The sequence below is a fragment of the Ambystoma mexicanum genome, chromosome 1p (genome assembly GCF_040938575.1).
Source record: "Ambystoma mexicanum isolate Mex_15411 chromosome 1p, UKY_AmexF1_1, whole genome shotgun sequence".
NCBI lineage: Eukaryota > Metazoa > Chordata > Amphibia > Caudata > Ambystomatidae > Ambystoma > Ambystoma mexicanum.
The window spans coordinates 1,120,598,699-1,120,617,167 of NC_090921.1; the positions used below are offsets into that span (position 1 = coordinate 1,120,598,699).

Genomic DNA, 18,469 nt, shown 5'->3' on the forward strand with positions numbered 1-18,469 from the left:
AAACTCCTAATGAGGCTCAGTGTGTCCAAATCAAAAAGTCTGTCTGTCGAAACCTACGCTTGCCCGCACAATGAAGAGACAACTATAGTGAAGGGATGGTTCAACTGAAGAAGTGAATAACGTAAAGTTCGGAGCACTGACTAGCTCCCTTTCCCAAGTCAGGATACAGTTCAAATAGTAGGATCTTGTAAAGCTTGTACTCTCTGGTATATAGTCTCTGGTTATAATTCACACAAAGTTTACTGGAAAATGTTTAGTTAAAAAAAGTTTCATAAAAAGCTCAGGCACCCTTTCCTAAACTTCAGCTACCAGTTCATGAAGTATCCAATTATCAAAAGTTCACAAAGTTCTCAAGAAACAGTCTTGTTGTACTCATTCAATGCTCAGGGGTTCTCTTCCCCAAGTTCAATGTAGTTCCTGCTAAAAAAACAAAGTTCACAGGTTCTTCTCACCTTACAACTCTTTAATTGGAGCCCCCTCCTGGTCGTGGCACAATTGTTAGACCGCACAGCCCACCCACACCAGATTGCACAACCAGTGGCTCTTTATCCTTGGCATAGCATTGGGTTTAGGGCTTTTCTTTATATACATTAGGGCTTCCAGATCTAGGTGCAGTTTTAGAACACAAGGTCCACCAATTACAGGCCATGCAACTAGTCACCCCAGCGCTGCCCTCATCCTCTTCTTTTACTCTGACAACTTGCTTTTGTATAATACCGGGCACTTCTTTGGCCCTATTAATGATTCATGCTCTTCAGCTTTTCTACAGTCTTTATTGTTCTCTTTATTCCATCTCCAGACCCCTCTTATCATACCCACACTTTTCTAGGCTTCTCTTCACATTTCTGACTGCCACAGCCATTCTTATATTCTTTGCTGGATTTTGCACCCACTTCGCTAGCTCCCATCAGAAGCTTTTCACTCAGTGGTTTTGTGATATTCAGCCCTGTTACAATGTTACATTACTTTCCTTAACGGGCAGGTGCTCTCCTTCAGTTTCACACTTGAACAACTTAGCAGCCTGCCTCCTGCAACTACGCAGTGTGAGAAACCAAAGGGTGTCTCACCCGCTAGTCCCCAGGGACTTGTCATCCAGGTGGCTGGGACACGGCCATCACTATTGGATCCAGTTCCTGGGGGTGGAGCAGTGAGGGAGGATCACCTGGGTGAGGGGTCTTCGGGGAGTGGGGGTGAGGCAGCCAATGGTGAGATGCGGTAGTCTTCCCTTTTTTGTACACCTAACCCATCCTATTCTTTAGGATTCTCTGAGGTCCCAACTCCCACCTCCCTTCCTACACATACACTGAGCCGAGGAAGAGGGCGACTGAGAGTAACAAGACTAACTCTTATACATTCTACTGGTCAGGCAAAGTCAGGCACTTGACTTTAAGTGCATACACCTGATACCAATTAGCTCTCCTCATACGGATAAAAGGCAGAACCTAGAGACACACTCTGAGCAAGGTGGAACACAAGTACGAGCAGAACCTCCGGGTTGAAGGCGAACCTACTGCTGCAGAGCGACGGACCAAGGGATGAGAGCAGCTGGTCAAAAACCCCAGGAGTTCCCTACAGGAGGTTGTTGACTCCAACAGGCCATGAAAGACACGTGGAGAAGGCCAGATCCCAAAGTAGAAGACTGCATTGTGTTTCAAGGGTGCCAGCAATCCTCCCAGGTGAACGGCAGAGTTTGGGAGGCGAGGCCAAGCCTGTGGTACTAACCTTGACTCGTGAATTGGCAATCATAAAACCAAGAAAGAAACACACACAGCCGGTGAGTTAGCAACATTATATCGCAAGTGATGGCTGCACGCGTGTGGATGAGACACAAAGAAAGGCAGACCTGTGAATGAACTTTGAAGTAAGGACAGCTGTGAAATCAGCGATACTGAGTTACAGAGTGGTCCGGCGAAAGGAAGTAGCCCACTTAAAAGGCTCAGTGAAAGGTAGATTATTTATCAATAAAGTGAATGAACTGTAAAAGCAAAAGTGATACATTTTAACCCGGAAGGGGAGAGTAAAAAGCTGAACATTGAACTTTGAGTCAAAGTGGTTCTGCGGAGGTCTGTAAAGAAAGCCACGCCACCTGAATAGAAGATCCCGGGGAAATAGGTGTGAGAAGGCCATCAGGTTTCTCACAGAAGTCATACACAACCTCCTGTAGACAGTGTTACATTCTTGATGACTTCAGCCCGGTCAACACAAACATGTGATTCAGTGGTGATTTTCCCTCAAATTGTTTAGCTTTACCAACCAGTGGAGCCACACAATATACTTTACATATTGTTACATTCTTGACTTCTTCAGTCCACTTAACACCAACATTGAATTCAATGGTGGTTCTAACTCCATTTATTGGCTCTGCCAACCAGTGGACCCACTAGTGACTTTTTCTGCACCCTCCCTGTGCCTCCCCCCCAAGGTGGTGAAGGAGCATGCGTTTTTCCATATTATCTAGTAACCGCTCATTATCCAGTGCAACCTGACGGATAGAGTTCATTAAATGCGCGCAGTATGTACATGCATTTCACACGATTTGCTTGCCTGTTCGGCCCCAATAGCACCACACCATGAATTCTGCCACCACAAACAGGAGGCTATGCTGCTAGTGGTGGTAAGGTCTCGCTGCAGGTTGATGGTGCAGCTAGGTCAATTTGTGCTTGGTAAGACTTGGAGGAGGTGGGGAGGGATTGTGGAGACTGTTGAACTGGGCCAGAGTCAGGGTTCGATGGAGGTTGCTTGCTAGAGCATGACTGGCGATGAGCTGGAGTGTCATCTCGCACTCCCTTCTGGACACGGCCAATGCTGAAGGTTGGTGCTGCACTGGGTAAGTCTGTGGCATGTGATGTGTACTCCTTGGACACATCATTGTGCCACAACCTAAAGTACTTGTTCATCGAGGAGGTTACCAAAACAATTTTAAATGGGGGCCCCACTGAACTCTTCTGGCTGCAGTAGCATATACCGCGGACTCCCCCTGTAGTCCATGACCAGGTAGATAGTGGTGCCATGTGTGGGGATGTCCTCTGACCTAACGTCACCCTCTTGAGGAAAGCCTTGGGCAGGCAATGCTTCAGCGCCTTACAGTCTTCTTCTCCTGAATCATCTGCTGGTGGACCCCTCCCCTGCTCTGCCACCTGATTCATTTCACTCTTCTTCTGCACCTCAACCTCCTCTCCCCTCTTCTCCTTATTCCTCGCAACTATGTGGATACCTTTTGCTGCACCAGTAGTACCTAATCCTCCCTGCCAGCTTCAAGTTCAAGGTATTCATCCGCCAGAGAGTATTCAGGGATATTCCTTCAGAGGCTCAGCCTCTACAACAGCCACCTCCAGATTGGTAGACAAACCCTCCTCCTTTCTAGGCCCTTACTCAACCACTGTCTCCCCATCTCCTCAGCCACTCTTTCCCCCTATCTCAACTGCTATCTCCCCACTCATGCTTCATCACAACCTCAGTCTGCCCCTCCTCATTGAGCTCCGTCTCCACTGCTGGATGACCGTCTCAAACACTGATGCAGAGATTGAGGGGTAGAGCTCGTCATCATCTCCCCTCTTTACTGTGTCCCAAAAAAAGGACATGTTGCCTAGCCTTCTTGACCAGTGTGCAAAAGACAAATTTGCCTAAGGTAAATAACGTGTGTAAGGTGCCAATGTTCAAAATACAATACAAGTGACAACGTGGAGTGAAGGAATTCTTACAAGACTCACGTGATGGGAAGGGTTTTTGAAACACAAACAGTAGGTAAGGTGAGTGGGCACAGCACAGGAAGACTTCCCAGGATTCCTCACAATGTTTTCTCACAAACAGGGAAGGGGTTGGGAAACTTTCATGGGTTTCATTTTTTTTTAAAGTGACTAAGCGGAACCTAAAGAACACACACTGACAAAATCGGATAAAAGCGGGATCAAGAAATAGCATAAACACCACAAACAAACTCCTCCAAACTACTCCTAAACTTGTCAAAAGCATTCCAAAGGGCTTCCAAAACCACCAATGTGTGGACCTGACAACCAAATAAAAGCCACAAAGGAATTGGGGAAGCAAAATGTGCCTTTTAAAGTCCCTTAAACCTGTTTTAGAATGGCTTGGCCTTTGATTGGATGGATGAACTCCCTTCTCGAGTGCCAGGTAGTGCTTTAAGTGGGACGGGCCGGGCCCCGGCAGTCTCCAAAAAGTGAAGCTGAGCCGGGGCCCTGCCTGGGGCATGCGGTCCCATCACAACATTGGCGGAACACATTATCCCGCTGCAGCTGCAACGGGAGATGCACCCGCCATTAAGTCAGGTAAGCTGACAGAAGTGCTAGCCAACCACAGCCACGCTCTGGCTGCTGGCACTTCTGTCAGTCACTGTAAATTCCTTGCGCGAGAGGTCACCAGAGGAAGTTTATTTGCTTAAAACTGCACACACAACTGTTAAGGCCCTACCCCACACTGACATGTGTCAATGGGTAACCACATTCTGTTTCTTTAGGTTTCCCTAACCAAACGACTGTATCCTGTGTATGATTGCATCTCAACTTGTAACCCTGCTCCCTCTCACATGTGTGTAACTAATGTAACTAAGCTTGCGTACTGTAACCAATCATGCATACTGTAACCTAGGCAAGGCCGAAAGCCACTTACCGAAAGAACTTTAACGAAGACAAGTATTTTGTGGGATAATGTAACCTAACCGCCCACCTATGTTCTTCAACTAAGACATAATCTTGTAACAGCCCCTTGATGCCCCAGGGCTGTGTGAGCGCTTTATAAATGCAAATAAATAAATAAATAAATAAATACATACATTTCCGTCCCTTAGTTTCCCCAGGTCGCCGATGCGTGTTTAACCCTCAGCGAACCTGGGGATACCTTGACATATTTCGAGGTTTATAAAAGATGGCTTGAAATGTACACAATTCAAGTAATCTTTTATAAAGCTTTGCCGACGGACGACACCTCAGGTTTTATCCGTCTTCAAAGCTTTATATTGATATTTTATTTCTATTGCGCTCGTACACAAGTGTTTCAGAGCGTGACAAGGCAAGGGAGGGGAACAGGGGAGAACAAAACTGCTTTCTTACTAGGCCCAGTGACATTGCGAACGCGCAAGTGCATGGGAGAGGGGGAGGGGAAAAGTGCATGGAAGGGGGGAGAAGTGGAAAGTGCGAAGCAGAGGAGAAACAGATAAATAACAATAAATAAATAATAAAGGCAACAAACCGTTTTAGTGCAGCCAGCAATTTGCAAGTGCTAGGTTTAAGGCAGCAGACAGGGTAGGTCTGATAAGTGCAGGAAGGAAAAGGGGGGGGCTGTATGGGTACAGATACAGACCCCGATGCAAGGGGTGGCACGGAGGCAGTGCGGGAGGGTGGCAGGGTGAGCAGGTACCTGGGCCCGGAGGACAGAGGGTGGCCAGGTGCATGGTGCCAAGAGATAACAGATCAGCAGGGGAGAGGGGGAGCGAAGGCAGAAGAAAAGAGGAAGGTCCTGAGGTGCTTCCGGAACCGTATATGGTTTTCCTCAAGTTTTAGAGTGGCAGGGAGGCTGTTCCAGAGGGAGGCCCCAGCCAAAGACAGAGATCTACCCCCAGCTGGTTTCTTTGAAAAACTACTGACCCTGAGGGAGTTGGCGGTAGAGGAGCGAAGAGCTTGAGAGGGGAGGTATTTGCAGAGGGATAGCTGAAGGTATTTTGGACCCAGGCCCCAGAAAGCCTTGTGGCCAATGCAGAGGGTCTTGAATTTAATCCTTGCATCCACTGGGAGCCAATGGAGCAATTTCAAAGCTGGAGAGATCCGATCCCAGGGCTTGAGGCCAAGGACAAGTTTCGCAGTCCTGTTCTGGATTAGTTGCAGAGGTCGGAGAGTAGAGGCAGGTAGATTTAGAAAGAGGCTTTTACAATAGTCCAAGCTAGAGAGAACCAGAGCTTGGGATACCATGAGCTTCTGGCAGGGCTTTAAGTGGGGTAAGAAATCGAGGGGGGGCCCTCATTTGGGGGCGTGGCTTGTAGGGGGCGTGGCCTAAAACATACGCAAACAAATGTACTTTGCAAGCCATCTTTTCTAAACATAGAAATATGTATTTCTATGTTTAGAAAAGATGGCTTGCAAAGTACACAAACCATAGTAAGGTAGGCACACAGATATATAACATGCATACATATGTGTGTGTGCATACCTTACGGTTTGCCTACTTTTCAGGCCATTTTTTTTTTTAAACATTTCGGTTTTATAAAAGATGGCTTTGAAAGTACACAATTCAAGCCATCTTTTATAAAGCTTTGACTACGGACAAAATTGTCCGTCGGCAAAGCTTTATAAAAGATGGCTTGAATTGTGTACTTTTCAAGCCATCTTTCATAAACCTCGAAAAATGTCAAGGAATCCCCAGATTCGCCGAGGGTTAAAGACGCCTCGGCGACCTGGGGAAACAAAGGGACAGTAACTGCCTCTGGTGACCCCTCGCGTGAGAGGTCACCAGAGGCAGTTACTATGACTTACAGAAGTGGCAGCCAGGCACAGCATCGCTGTGGTTGGCTGCCACTTCTGTCAGATAGCCTGACTTCATGGCAGGTGCATCTCCCGTCGCGGCTGCCGCCGCGACGGGATAATGCATCCCACCAATGTTGCGTGGGGTGGGACGGGGGCCCCGACAGGGCCCCGGCTCAGTCCCACTTTTTGGAGACTGCTGGGGCCCGGCACCGGCAGGCCCCAGCCCACTTAAAGCCCTGGCTTCTGGGGAAAGCAGAGGAAAGGCAGAGTACCACTGAGGAGGTGGAGTCGGAAATTTGACTTTTTAGAGACCTCCGAGATGTGGGCAGAGAAGGAAAGAGTGGAGTCAAAGATGACCCGGGGTTCTTAGCCCCGCAGGTGGGGGTAGGAGGAGGGCCAGGGGAGGCCAGCCAGAGAGTGAGGGGAAAGGATGGTGAAGGTGTGCCGATGAGGAGGATCTCCGTCTTCCTGGCAAGATCATTGGCGGCACACCAATCTTGAATGGCAGTTAGGCAATCGGAGAGGAGGTGGCAGAGGGCAGCCTGAAAATGAGTTGAGTGTCGTCAGCGTAGCACTGGAAATTTGAGCAGAAAGTGGCAATGCAGTGGGCAAGAGTTGCCAGGTATTGGTTGAAAACCCAGGGCGAGAGGTTAGACCCCTGGGGAACACCACATGTAGAGAGGAAGATAGATGAAAGGAAGGACCCAAGTTGGACCTGAGAGGGTCGATCTGAGAGGAAAGAGGTCAGCAAGGCCAGAGCCTGATCAGTGAAACCCAGGATTTCACAGAGACGGTTGAGCAGGATGGTATGGTTGACCGTGTCGAAGGCAGTAGAGAGATAGAGGAGGATGAGGACAGAGGGAATGTTAGAGTCAAGGTTGGAGAGCAGATCTTCACGGATGTTCAGGAGAGCAGTTTCCGTGCTTCTGGCAGTCTGAAACCAGACTGGTGGTCATGGAGACAGCCAACAGAATTGGAATGAAGGTTAAGCTGAGAGATGGCCAACTTTTACAGGAGTTTGCCAAGAAGGGGAGTAATGGATATTGGGCGATAGTTAGCTCGACAAGAAGGATCAGCTGTGGGTTTCTTGAGAAGAGGATGCATAAAGGAGTGCTGCAGAGGGGAGGGGAAGGATCCAGAGGCAAAGGAGTGGTTGCAAAAATCAGCAAGGGCCTGAGCGACGGTGTCAATGTGGTCCTTGATGGTTTTAGAGGAACAGGGATGAACTTGTTTTGACGAGGCTTTCATAGATCGGACTTGTCTAGCGACCTCGTCAGGGGAGAAAAGAGGAAAGGACGAGGAGGATGGTGGGCGGGGGGTGGCTAAAGAAGAGTCAGTTGTCTGGCTGGCTTTGGACCCTGCTGTGACACCCACTGCAGGGGTTGACCCTCGGGGAAATCCTGCAGGAAGAGCACTGTGCAGGTCAGGCCCACCCACTATAGCTTGAATTTGCCACAGGGCATGTTTTGGGGAGGCTCGAGCACCCCTACTCGGAAGCCTAAAGGGGGCATCAGCCCTACTGCGACTTAAACTTGCGAAGTGCATGCTTGCCCCATTTCAGAGGTGAGCATTTCATTTGTGAGCTGCCCACCCAGACATATTGAAATATCATATATTTTCAAGATCTCCAGATATTCTGTTTAGTTTAGAGGCCGCTTTAGCTGTTTAGAAAAAAGTACATGTTCTGTTTCATGGTTCTTTTCAGAGCTGAACTTCCAACTTAATAGCCAATTCTCCTCAACTGGCACACTTTGTTAAGGAGGGAGACCTAATTTCAGGATGGCTGTCATGTGATTCCGTGAAGCCATTTAGCTATTTTCTGCTCTGGCCCAGTGGCACCTGCAACTGGAGATGTGATGACTATCCTTTGACTTTATGGGTGGAGGAACCCGAATTTGGTTTATAATTAAGACGGAAAATAAAAAATAGCATATCCATGTTCAAGCAAATAATCAAGGAATACACTACTAATTACATAGCGCTATCAATCAATTTACACCATCAAACACCATTAAACATCAATAACCAGTTCCTATGTGGCAAATGGAATCAACTCTTTGTGTCTCTATGGCATTAAAGAGGATGAACATAAACCCACATGCCCCCATATGTATCCAGTAAAAACCATTTGTAACTGGTTGGATGGAATGTCCTCCAATGTAAAATGAGGACCAGTCTCCCCAATTGTGTATACACTATCTGGTCGCAAGCATATCACTGGCACCTAACAGCCTATAAGAAGTGGGGGGAGGATGACCCCACTTGCTCCCCCCCAGTTGCTGTGAGAAACCTGAATGTTTCTCACTCAATGGTCCCCAGGGTTCTGTCACCCAGGTGGCCATCGCTGTTGGATCCGGTTCCTGGGGGTGGACCAGTGTGGGAGGATCACCTGGATGGGGGGTCCTCGGGGAGTGAAAGTGGGACACCGACGGGTGAGACGCGGTATACCATTTCTTATAACACCTTTTCCCCATCCTACCACGTAGGATGCTCGGAAACTAAACCCCCCCGGACACCTTTTCTGACACAAACACTTTCTTACACCATGATAGACAATGGAATAACACCAGACCGATTTACCTGACATGTCCCAACACAAGGGTCCGGCAGAGTCAGGCAATAAATAATAACCACACACACTTGACAGCTCTTTCCCTTTCCACAGGTATAAAAGGTGGAGCACGAGAGCACGCTACGAGCAAAAGCGGCCTTGCCCTTTTCAACCCAGACCCTTGAAGCCTCCGGAGAAGGAATGCGAACAGTAGCCGACGTGTGCTGTAGCAGATGTCAACGTTGCACGGAGCCCTCCTCCGCTGATAACCAAGACAGGGAGAGACGCTTGCTACCGTGGTACCATCCTTGACTCCAGAGACGTGAAAATCCAAGCGGTTCATCACAGCCATTGAGTCGAAGGGAGAACGATAAGAAACCAAACTGTGTTGAGCTAAAGTTGTAAATGGCAAATTAAGGGAAATCAAAGAACTGTTAACCCTGCAGGGTAAAACCAGCTGCCGAGGGGTCCGGCGCCACGTGGGTTCCCACTTGAAAGACTCTGGCTGATCCCCCTTATTGTTGCACCTACTGCTACCAGAAGGCCTTAGGAGAGCCGCAAGGAAAAGATCAAAGTGGTTATTCAGAGGTCGAGTAAAACCCCCTGTACAGTCGAAAGTGTTTGACCGGCAAGTAATTGGAAAGCTAAGAGAAAATTCAGTATTGTGATGAAGTAGAAGGAACTGTGTGACTGGCAAATGTGAACCCGGCTGAGGGATGCCTCCAGAACGGTGTGAAGCATGATGCCCCAATGAACATGGTGTTGACAAGAGTCAACCCGGCATAGAGGGATGTCCACAGTGGATGGTTTAAAAAGACATTGAGACTTGTGAATGCAACTGGTGAAATCTTTTCATTATAAGCCGTAGTAAACCTGATGGAGGGAGGCTAACATTTGAGAAGGGTCTGAGCACGGAAGAGGAGGATCCATGGGTACAAAGCCATCCCCCAACGACTTGTGAATACAACAGTTGAAATCTTTTGGAATAAAAGCCATAGTGAACCCGACAGAGAGAGGCTAACATTCGAGAAGGGTCTGAGCCCGGAAGAGGGTAACCCAGGGGTGAAAGCCATCACCCAAAGTAAAGAAATAGATGACATTTTTTAATAAAATCTGTAGTGAACCCAACGGATGAAGGCTGCCATTCGAGAGGGGTCTGAGCCCGGAAGAGGGGGACCCAGGGGTGAAAGCCATCACCCAACGTACATACGGAAGAGGAACCTTTGTTTTGTTATTTTGAACATATCAGGTCCTCAGAGGCAAGAGACTTTCTTGAAGAAAAGAGACTTTATCACCAAAGATCATGATACCTGAGAGTGGAACTGTAGCCTTTTGCTGGAGAAGCCAGAGTGTGCTGTGCTCAGGAGTCCCGCCTTGCCCCCTGCTCAAAACGTGGGGAAGGGAGACCCCGGCTATAACATCCTGACTTATCATTTGTGAACATTTCTTTCCTTCTGGTGGACCCTATCCCACACTCTTTTTGTATTGAGTTGTAAGGATTGGCAATCGTTTTTTTTTAGCATAGGCCCCTTTTATTTGACAAGACACCACTAGGACTGCCTTATTATTATTTGATGGCCATAGCCTGCTCCTATCTTAGATTTAGATTTAGATTAGGTGTTTTTCCAACCTACCTATACAGTTTAATAAACACCCTTGAACTGTGATCACTTGTGTCTGTCTTTACTGTTGCCACCATGAGTTCCTTACGTTGCCCAGCATGCCTCAGGCTCCTGCTAGTGACCTATTATTCGCCCTCCACCCCCGGCACCAAAAGCTGCCTCTGCTACTGCAAAGTACCCTTTTGTAGAGGGAAAAGACACTCCATTGCATGATTGGTAGCCATATTTTAGACATCCTCCTTCGTGTTCTGCGTCCCAATTCTCACCTGCACCCTCTTATGCTTTCCTAAGAGGAGGCCTACATTGGATTTGGACCCAAATTCCACTTAACTGTTTACAAGTAGCTTCTTTTGGATCCAATTGCTATCACGTGGCTTTTGGTGCATCTCCTGAACAGCTTTGAAGAAAGTTCAAATGGTGATTTTTACCCATTCCTGTGGACTATTGTTGTAATTGGTTATATGTGGTGGCCGGTGTGGAATGTTGTTCCGTCTTCAGGGATCAACATTCCACACAGGTCAGTTGGTTTCTGCTGTTCTCCGGTGGTGGCTGCCTGCTCCGGGGGGGTCCACAGAATAAAGCTGTTTCTATACATACCTGTGTCAGCTTATTTCACTGGCGACGAGTCTGGACCCCCGTCCCCACGCGTGTGGGTGTCGGCATACCTGCAGCCACTGGCGTAACAGGGGCCCCCGCAGCCGCCGCGGTGCGGGGGAGCCCGCTAGCACAGGCCTGGGAGGGGGCCCCACTTGGAGAAAAAAATGAAAAAAAATATTTTTTTTCAAAATATTTTTTTTAATTTCTTTTTGAAGTCACTTTGTCTTCATAAAGACAATATTTCTGTAACAGAAATATTGTCTTTATGAAGGCAGAGTGACTACAAAAAGAAACTTTCTTTTTGAAGTCCGAGAGCTCCTCCTACCCCATGACATGGAAGACCCCAGGCTGGAGGCCTCCATGTCATGGGGTGGGGGAGCCCTATGACTTCAAAACGAAATCGTTTATTTTTTAAGTCATTCTGCCTTCATAAAGAAATGATTTCCATTATGGTTTGGTCCTTAACAGAAATAATTTCTTCTATGAAGTCAGAGTGATTTCAAAAAGAAACAATCAGTCGCCAAACTTGTGCTTTTTTCCGGCACCGGCGAATGGGCAATTACCGGGTCATTACGGCCCCCCGGACCCGGTAATTGGCCATTCGCGGGCACCGGAAAAAAATGCTCCCCATTCAAATTTTATCCCCATAGGGTTCAATGGGAATGGGGAGCTCGGATGCACCAGCACCATTCAGAATGGTGCCGGTGCATCCGACATGCTCTGCTCGCGGGAGCCGGTATGCCCGCCAGGTCAGACCTGGCCGGCGGGCAGGCACCCGGGAGCAGAACTCGTAGTTTGCTGGTCTGGTAACAACAGTAACGGCAAGCTTACCAGTACTGTTGTTACCGGACCAGCAAACTTATACTGAGGCCCAATTTCTTTTTTAAGTAATAGGGCTCCCCTCAACCAATGACGTGTGCGAGTGTATTGTGAAAGGTTGTACACTTAAATGTGGAGGTGGCTGCCTGTGTGAGTGTATGGTAAAAGGGTGCACACAAATGTATGGGTGACTGGGTGTGCGCGTGTGCGTGTACAGTGAAAGGGTGCACACTTAAATGTATGAATGGCTGCCTAGGTGTGCCTGTATGGTGAAAGAGTGCACACTTAAATGTAAGGATGGCTGGCCGTGCATGCGTGTTTATGGTGAATGGTGTTTGTGCTTGTGTTCAGGGGCACAACAAAACCTACATTTCGGGGGGCTGATCCTTCAAATTTTGGAAGAGGCGTTAACTTCACAGGTGGTGGGGGAGGCCAACTTATTTGTGTGGGGGCATCTAACTTCTTTACGCATTTTAATGAGACTATTCTAGTGCAGCTTCAATGTTACAAGCAGTTTACTCTCTCCTTTAAGTGTGAAAGCACCCACTTATGAACTGTTGCGAGAATGAACAGTCTCCTGTTCCCTTTCTACCCTTCCAATCACTTCCCTGGCATGAAAGTACTAAACCCACATCACAATTTCAATTGCCTAAAAAATTTGGCATTTGGATGCAGGTACTAACAGTGAAATGCTTTAAGTTAGTAACTACTGGGCCCTTGTTATCAGCGAAACCCAGGTGCCATTTAACATCTGTGTCCTGTTCTGTCCGGTAACTGCTCTGAAGGTCAGCCAGGTTGAGTCAACATAGCCCAAAGTTTCTGGGGGTGGGTGCTGCAGCCCAGTCAACTGAATATTGTTAGGCCCCTACTTGCGTTTAATGCCTTAATTACTTATTGGTAATCGTCATTACTCTTAGCCCTATTCTTCCTTGTCCCTGTACTTGTGTATGAGGCAGTACTTGTGTAGGAGGGAATATGCCTCAAACACAAGCACTGGGATGAGGTAGAGGTACATGCAGGTAATGCCTGACTTAGCTACCTCTATATTCATTACTCCTAATCCCACTCTTTCTCACCCCAGTACTTACCTATGAGGCAAGGAGCCTCAAACGTAAGCTCTGGGACAATGAAGAGGGAAGTGAAGGTAATTCTGGGCCAAGGAGCTGATTTTGGAGGTTGGGGTAGGGCATGGGAGGGAGTGGGGATGTGTGGGTGGTGGGATTGTGTGATAAATCATAATGGTTGTCCATGTCCAGGCTAAGCAGGCATGATATGTGGTATTAGTGGCTATCATTTTGGTGCACCCAGTCTAGTTATTCCTCAGTTTGTTATGACTTTTTTTTTACTGCGCATTTCTAATAAAGCAGTCCTGCTAAGTGTAATTACCTGGCTAGATTGCCATTTGGGTGCTGCCAGTCTAGCCATTTCTTACTGCAGCATTGTATATTTTTTAAGCATCTGTGATAAAATGATATGATATGTCTATTAAAACCCGCCTATACACAAGTGTTTCTTGGTGCGACAAGCAATGTAGTGAAGATAGAGGGTGGAAAAGACAAATGATCTTACTAGGCCTTGTGCCATTCAAATCGTGCAAGTGCGAGAATGAGAAATGCAAGGGGAATTGGAGGGGGAAGTGCAAGGAAGAAGGGAGGGGAAAACAGGGCTGTAATGCTCGGAGTAAGTGCAGCCAGGACATTGAGGCTCTAGGTAGTGCAAGGAGAACAAGGGACTGTAGGGTTACAGTTACAGTCCCTAAGTGCATGGTAGGCCGGAGGCAGTGCAAGGGTGACTGATCAAGAAAGAGCCTGGACTCAGTGAGACTCTGCGGGTAGCCAAGCAACCAGTCAGTAGAGCACACAGGTAGGTCAGGTAGGTCAGCAGGGGAGGGAGAGAGCAAAAGCAGAGGAGAAGAGGAAAGTTTTGAGCTGCTTCCGGAACATCAGGTGGTCCGCTAAAGTTTGAGAGTGGCAGGGAGGCCATTCCAGAGGGAGGCACCTGCAGAGGAGAGAGCTCTACCCCCACTCTCTGCCTGAAGAAGCGTCTAGCCCTTAGAAAGTTGCAGGTAGCCGGGGGAAGGGCTAGAGAAAAAAGGTATTTTGGAAGAGAGCGTTGGATGTAGTGTGGGCCAGGCCCCAGAAAGCCTCGTGGACAATGCAAAGGGTCTTGAACTTGATTCTTGCAACAACCGGGAGCCAGTGGAGAGATTTCAGGGCTGTAGAGATATGATCCATGGGCTTGGGGCCAAGGATGAGTCTCGATGTCTTGTTCTGGAATAGTTGCAGAGGGTGGAGAGTAGAGGAAGACAGCTTCAGAAAGAGGCTGTTGCAGTAGTGCAGCCTAGAGAGAAACAGGGCTCTGGAGACAGTGAGCTTCTGGGGTAATGTGAGAAAGGGAAGAGTCCCTTTGAGTAGGAGCAGCTGGTAGGTAGTGGGACTTCTTGGCAATGTCCGAGATGCTAGGAGAGAAAGAGAGAGTGGAGTCGAAGATGACACTAAAGGTTTTTTGCCTCGCAGGAAGGAGAAAGAAGAGGGCCCAAGGTGGGCGGCCAGAGTGAGAGAGGGAAACCAGGGACAGGGGTCCCAATGAGACAGATCTCCATCTTAATGGCACTAAGGTAGATATCGTTGGAGGTGCACCAATCCTGAATCACGGATAGACAGTCAGGAATGAGCAAGAGATGAGAGGAGCCTGAAGGAAAGCTGAGTGTCATCCCCATAACACAGTTAGAGGAGAAGGTAGAGATCGGGTGGGCCAAAGGGGCCAAGTAGAGGTTGAAAAGCCAGGGTGAGAGGATAGAGCCCTGGGGAATGCCACAGGTAGAGAGAGAGGTGGCAGAGAGAAAGGGACCAAGTTGGACCTGGGAGGGGCAGTCCAAGAGCCAGGAGGTCAGCCACTCCAGGGCCTGATCCGTGATGTCCAGATTCTCACAGAGTCGATTGATCAGGATGGCGTGGTTGACTGTGTCAAAAGTAGAGGAAAGATCAAGGAGGATTAGGACAGAAGGAATGCTGGAATCAAGGTTAGAGAGCAGATCTTCACAGGTGTTCAGGAGAGAAGTTTCGGTGCCTCTGGCAGCTCTGAAGCCAGACTGATGGCCATGGAGACAACCAACAGATTCAATGTGGAGAGTAAGCTGGGAGATGGGCAGCTTTTTTCCAAGAGTTTGCCCAGGAATGGGGTGATGGAGATTGGGCGATAGTTTGCCGGACAGGTAGGATCAGCAGACGGCTTCTTGAGGAGTGGGTGCACAAGGAGTGCTTAAGGGGAGAGGGGAAGGTTCCAGCGGTGAAAGAGTGATTACAGAAATCGTCCAAGGTGCAGCAAGTGTGTCAATATGGTTCTTGATGGTTCTGGAGGAGCAAGGGAGCACCTGTTTGGATGGCACTTTCATGGATCAGACTTCTCTAGAAACCTTGTCGGGTGTTGTCAGAGAGAAAGAGGAAAAAGGAGGAGGAGAGGTAGAGATGGCCAAAGGGGGGGCTGAGAGAGGAAGAGGGAGAGGAGGAGAAGATAGTGGACAGGATGTCCTGAGTTTTAGCAGAGAAGTGAGAGGCCACAGCCATACAGAGGGCCTGGGAGGGAACAGGAGAGGTGGAGACCGCAACAGGATTGACCAGTTCAGTGCAGATTTTAAAGAGTTTAGCTGTGTTGTTAGAGGCAGCAGAGACCCGGGCTTCAATGTGTGCTCTCTTCTTGATGAGTGTTATTGCTTCGACTGGCTTTTTGCGCAACAGTCTAGGTAGGTCTAAATGTGGCCTGGCATGCTTTACTGTAATGTTATAACGTCTACACTGGTGTACATTGTGCAGCCAGTGGGACATGTGTTTATTGTGGCATGGCATTTTTAATAGCAACGCATTAATGTTCCTGTGCACTGTTGGTGACTTGCATGTATTGGATTGGTGTTACCCTACAAAACAATGGCAACACTCTGGCTTTTTAGCCAATTTTTCTCAGAAAGTGTGCTGTATATTGCATTACAACACATATTTATATCTTTCTCCTAGTACAGTGTGCGGTATACCCCCTCAGCAGCACGTTCATGCGTACTGTGCAAGCGTGATAATCTAGGCCGGCCCAGAGTGTGGCACGTCCCGTGATTTGTTGCCGAGTTGGGGGGCCCCCTCAGCATGGCTCGCAGGGGGGCCCCCACATATTGTGTTACGCCACTGCCTGCAGCCCTAGTCTGGAGGGCAGGAGGAAAATGCTACGGGCACTGGCCTGAGGCCTCTGAAACAAGACAGCTGAGCGGATCGGAGCGGCGATCACCTTCGATCCGGGTGCTCAGAAGGACCGCGGCAGTCCGCCAGGTCCGGGGTGCTGTGCTGCTCCCAGGAAGGGGGGCGATCACCTTTATCCGGGTGTTCAGAAGGGCCGTGGCAGTCCGCCAGGTCCGGGGTGGTGCGCTACCCCCAGTAAGGGGGGCAGCAATCCGGAGCGGCATAACTGTCCCGCTGTGCCATTCAGGTGGACCACAGCAACCTGCCAGGTCTGAGCGAAGTGCGCGGCTCCCAGGAGGGGGCGGCTGCACATTAGCCTGCGGCTCATCCACTAGTCACGTACCGAGACGCGACCGTTGCTGCTGTGGTGCGCATCTAGCCCCAATCGTGCAGGTGGTCGATTATCCTTGAAGGAGGGCGACGGCGGGTGAGGCAGTCAACTGTCTTCCGGGAGTGCTGTTGGTTTCGCCGGCCCTTGTGACGGCTTGCTAAACTACGCCTGTAGAGTGATTCCAGGGTGTGCCTGGCAGGAGCCTGGAAGGGGAGGCTTGGCCAGCATTTCATTCGCTTCTACAGTGAAAGGTGGGCGGGGCCAGCACCGGTGATTCAACACAGATGCATCTCATTCTGTGGTGAGAAAGGGTGCCGGTAGTGGGCACCCCTGTCATTCTGCACACCCTGGTTTTCTTAATTGTTCGGCACACGACTGTTCTTGGTCGGAGTTTGGTGTAGGGTGAGCTGCATACAACAAAAGGACTGCTGCATTTAATACATCAGGTGAGCGGATGCACTGTTTGCAGCTAGTGTGGTAGTTGGTGAACCAGAGTTGAAATTGCTTTGTGCAACTGGCCACTTGTACCTTGATCTCTAAACATGTTGCATACGGTGGCCAGACCCCCACCTGCATTTTTGCCGACACCAGGTGAACCGGCTGCCCCTTGGGACCAGTGGGTTGACTTTTTTAAAGTGTATTTGAGAGCAGCTGGTGGCACCAAGTTTAATGATGACGAGAAGGAGGCAGCATTGTTGAACTGCATTGGCACTGAGGGATTAAGAGTTTGCCTGGTGAGGATGTGACTATTCCCGACAGCGGTGAAGGGGAGAGGATAGTGAGTGCATATGAAACTGGGTTAAAGAAACTGGAAGTTCGCTTTGGAAAAAGGATTAATGTGGTACTGGAGCGATGCAAGTTTTTTTCCAGAGCACAAGGTTCAGGGGAGTGTATTGATGCTTATGTGACTGCATTGCGCGCTCTTATGGCTACTTGTAGATTTTCGGGAAACCTGGATGAGTACATTAGAGACCAAATAATGATGAAGACAAGCAACCAGAAGATTATGGAAAGACTCTGGATCGTAAGTGATCCGCCACTGGAAAAGGTGCTAGAGATTGCCAGAGCAATTGAAGCCTCCGTGGCAAGCGTTACTGAAAGAGAGAACTCCAGGGATGGGGTTCAAGCTGTTTTGCCTCGAAATAGGGGTGGGGGAATGGAAAATAAAAAAGGGGTTGAAAAGAGCGGTAACCAAGGGGGAAAAATGGCCTAAGGGGAAGGAGTTTTGCCAAAAATGTGGTTGGTCAAACCATTCTACTGACTCTAAAGTGTGCCCTGCAGGTAATGTAGGAAGTGCAAGCGCACTGGCCATTATGCCCTCATGTGCAAGTTCAATGGGGTGGCCAGTGTGTTATCGGAGGAGTGTGCTTTAATTCAAGAGGTTGCGTCTGTCAGTAAGCCTGAGCAAGGTATGATTCTGCATGTTGATGGGATGGCTCGCAAAGGCCCATGGGTCTCGGTGCTGGTGGATGATCATCCTTTAGAGATGTTATTTGATTCGGGGTCGCCATATACCTTGGTGGCTCCAGAGGTGTATGTGGGAAAATTGGGAAAGGAGACCTCGACTTTGTATTCGGCCGATTTCAACCCCAGTGCTTACGGGCAGAATCCCATTGAGGTGTTGGGTTGTGATTGGTCCAATTTTGAATTCAAGGGCGGCAGGCCACTGGCAAACTGTACGTGGCGCACAAGGGTATGAGTATCCTGGGTTGGGATGAACAAGCGGCCTTGGGTATGGAGATACGCCCGGGGAAAGAGGTTCCTGTACTTCGCATTCTGGAGTTTCCTGAAGTGTTTTCTGATACCTTGGGTAAACTCAAAGGATTTTCCCATCGCATTATTCTGAAGAAGGG

At 48.8% G+C, this 18,469-nt stretch overlaps 1 protein-coding gene across 2 annotated transcripts in view; it reads left to right on the forward strand.

Annotated features, from left to right (window-relative positions):
• Positions 1-18,469, forward strand: part of ADCY7 (adenylate cyclase 7) — a 1,256,803-nt gene that overhangs the window by 364,057 nt on the left and 874,277 nt on the right. The gene's annotated exons all lie outside the window — the stretch shown is intronic.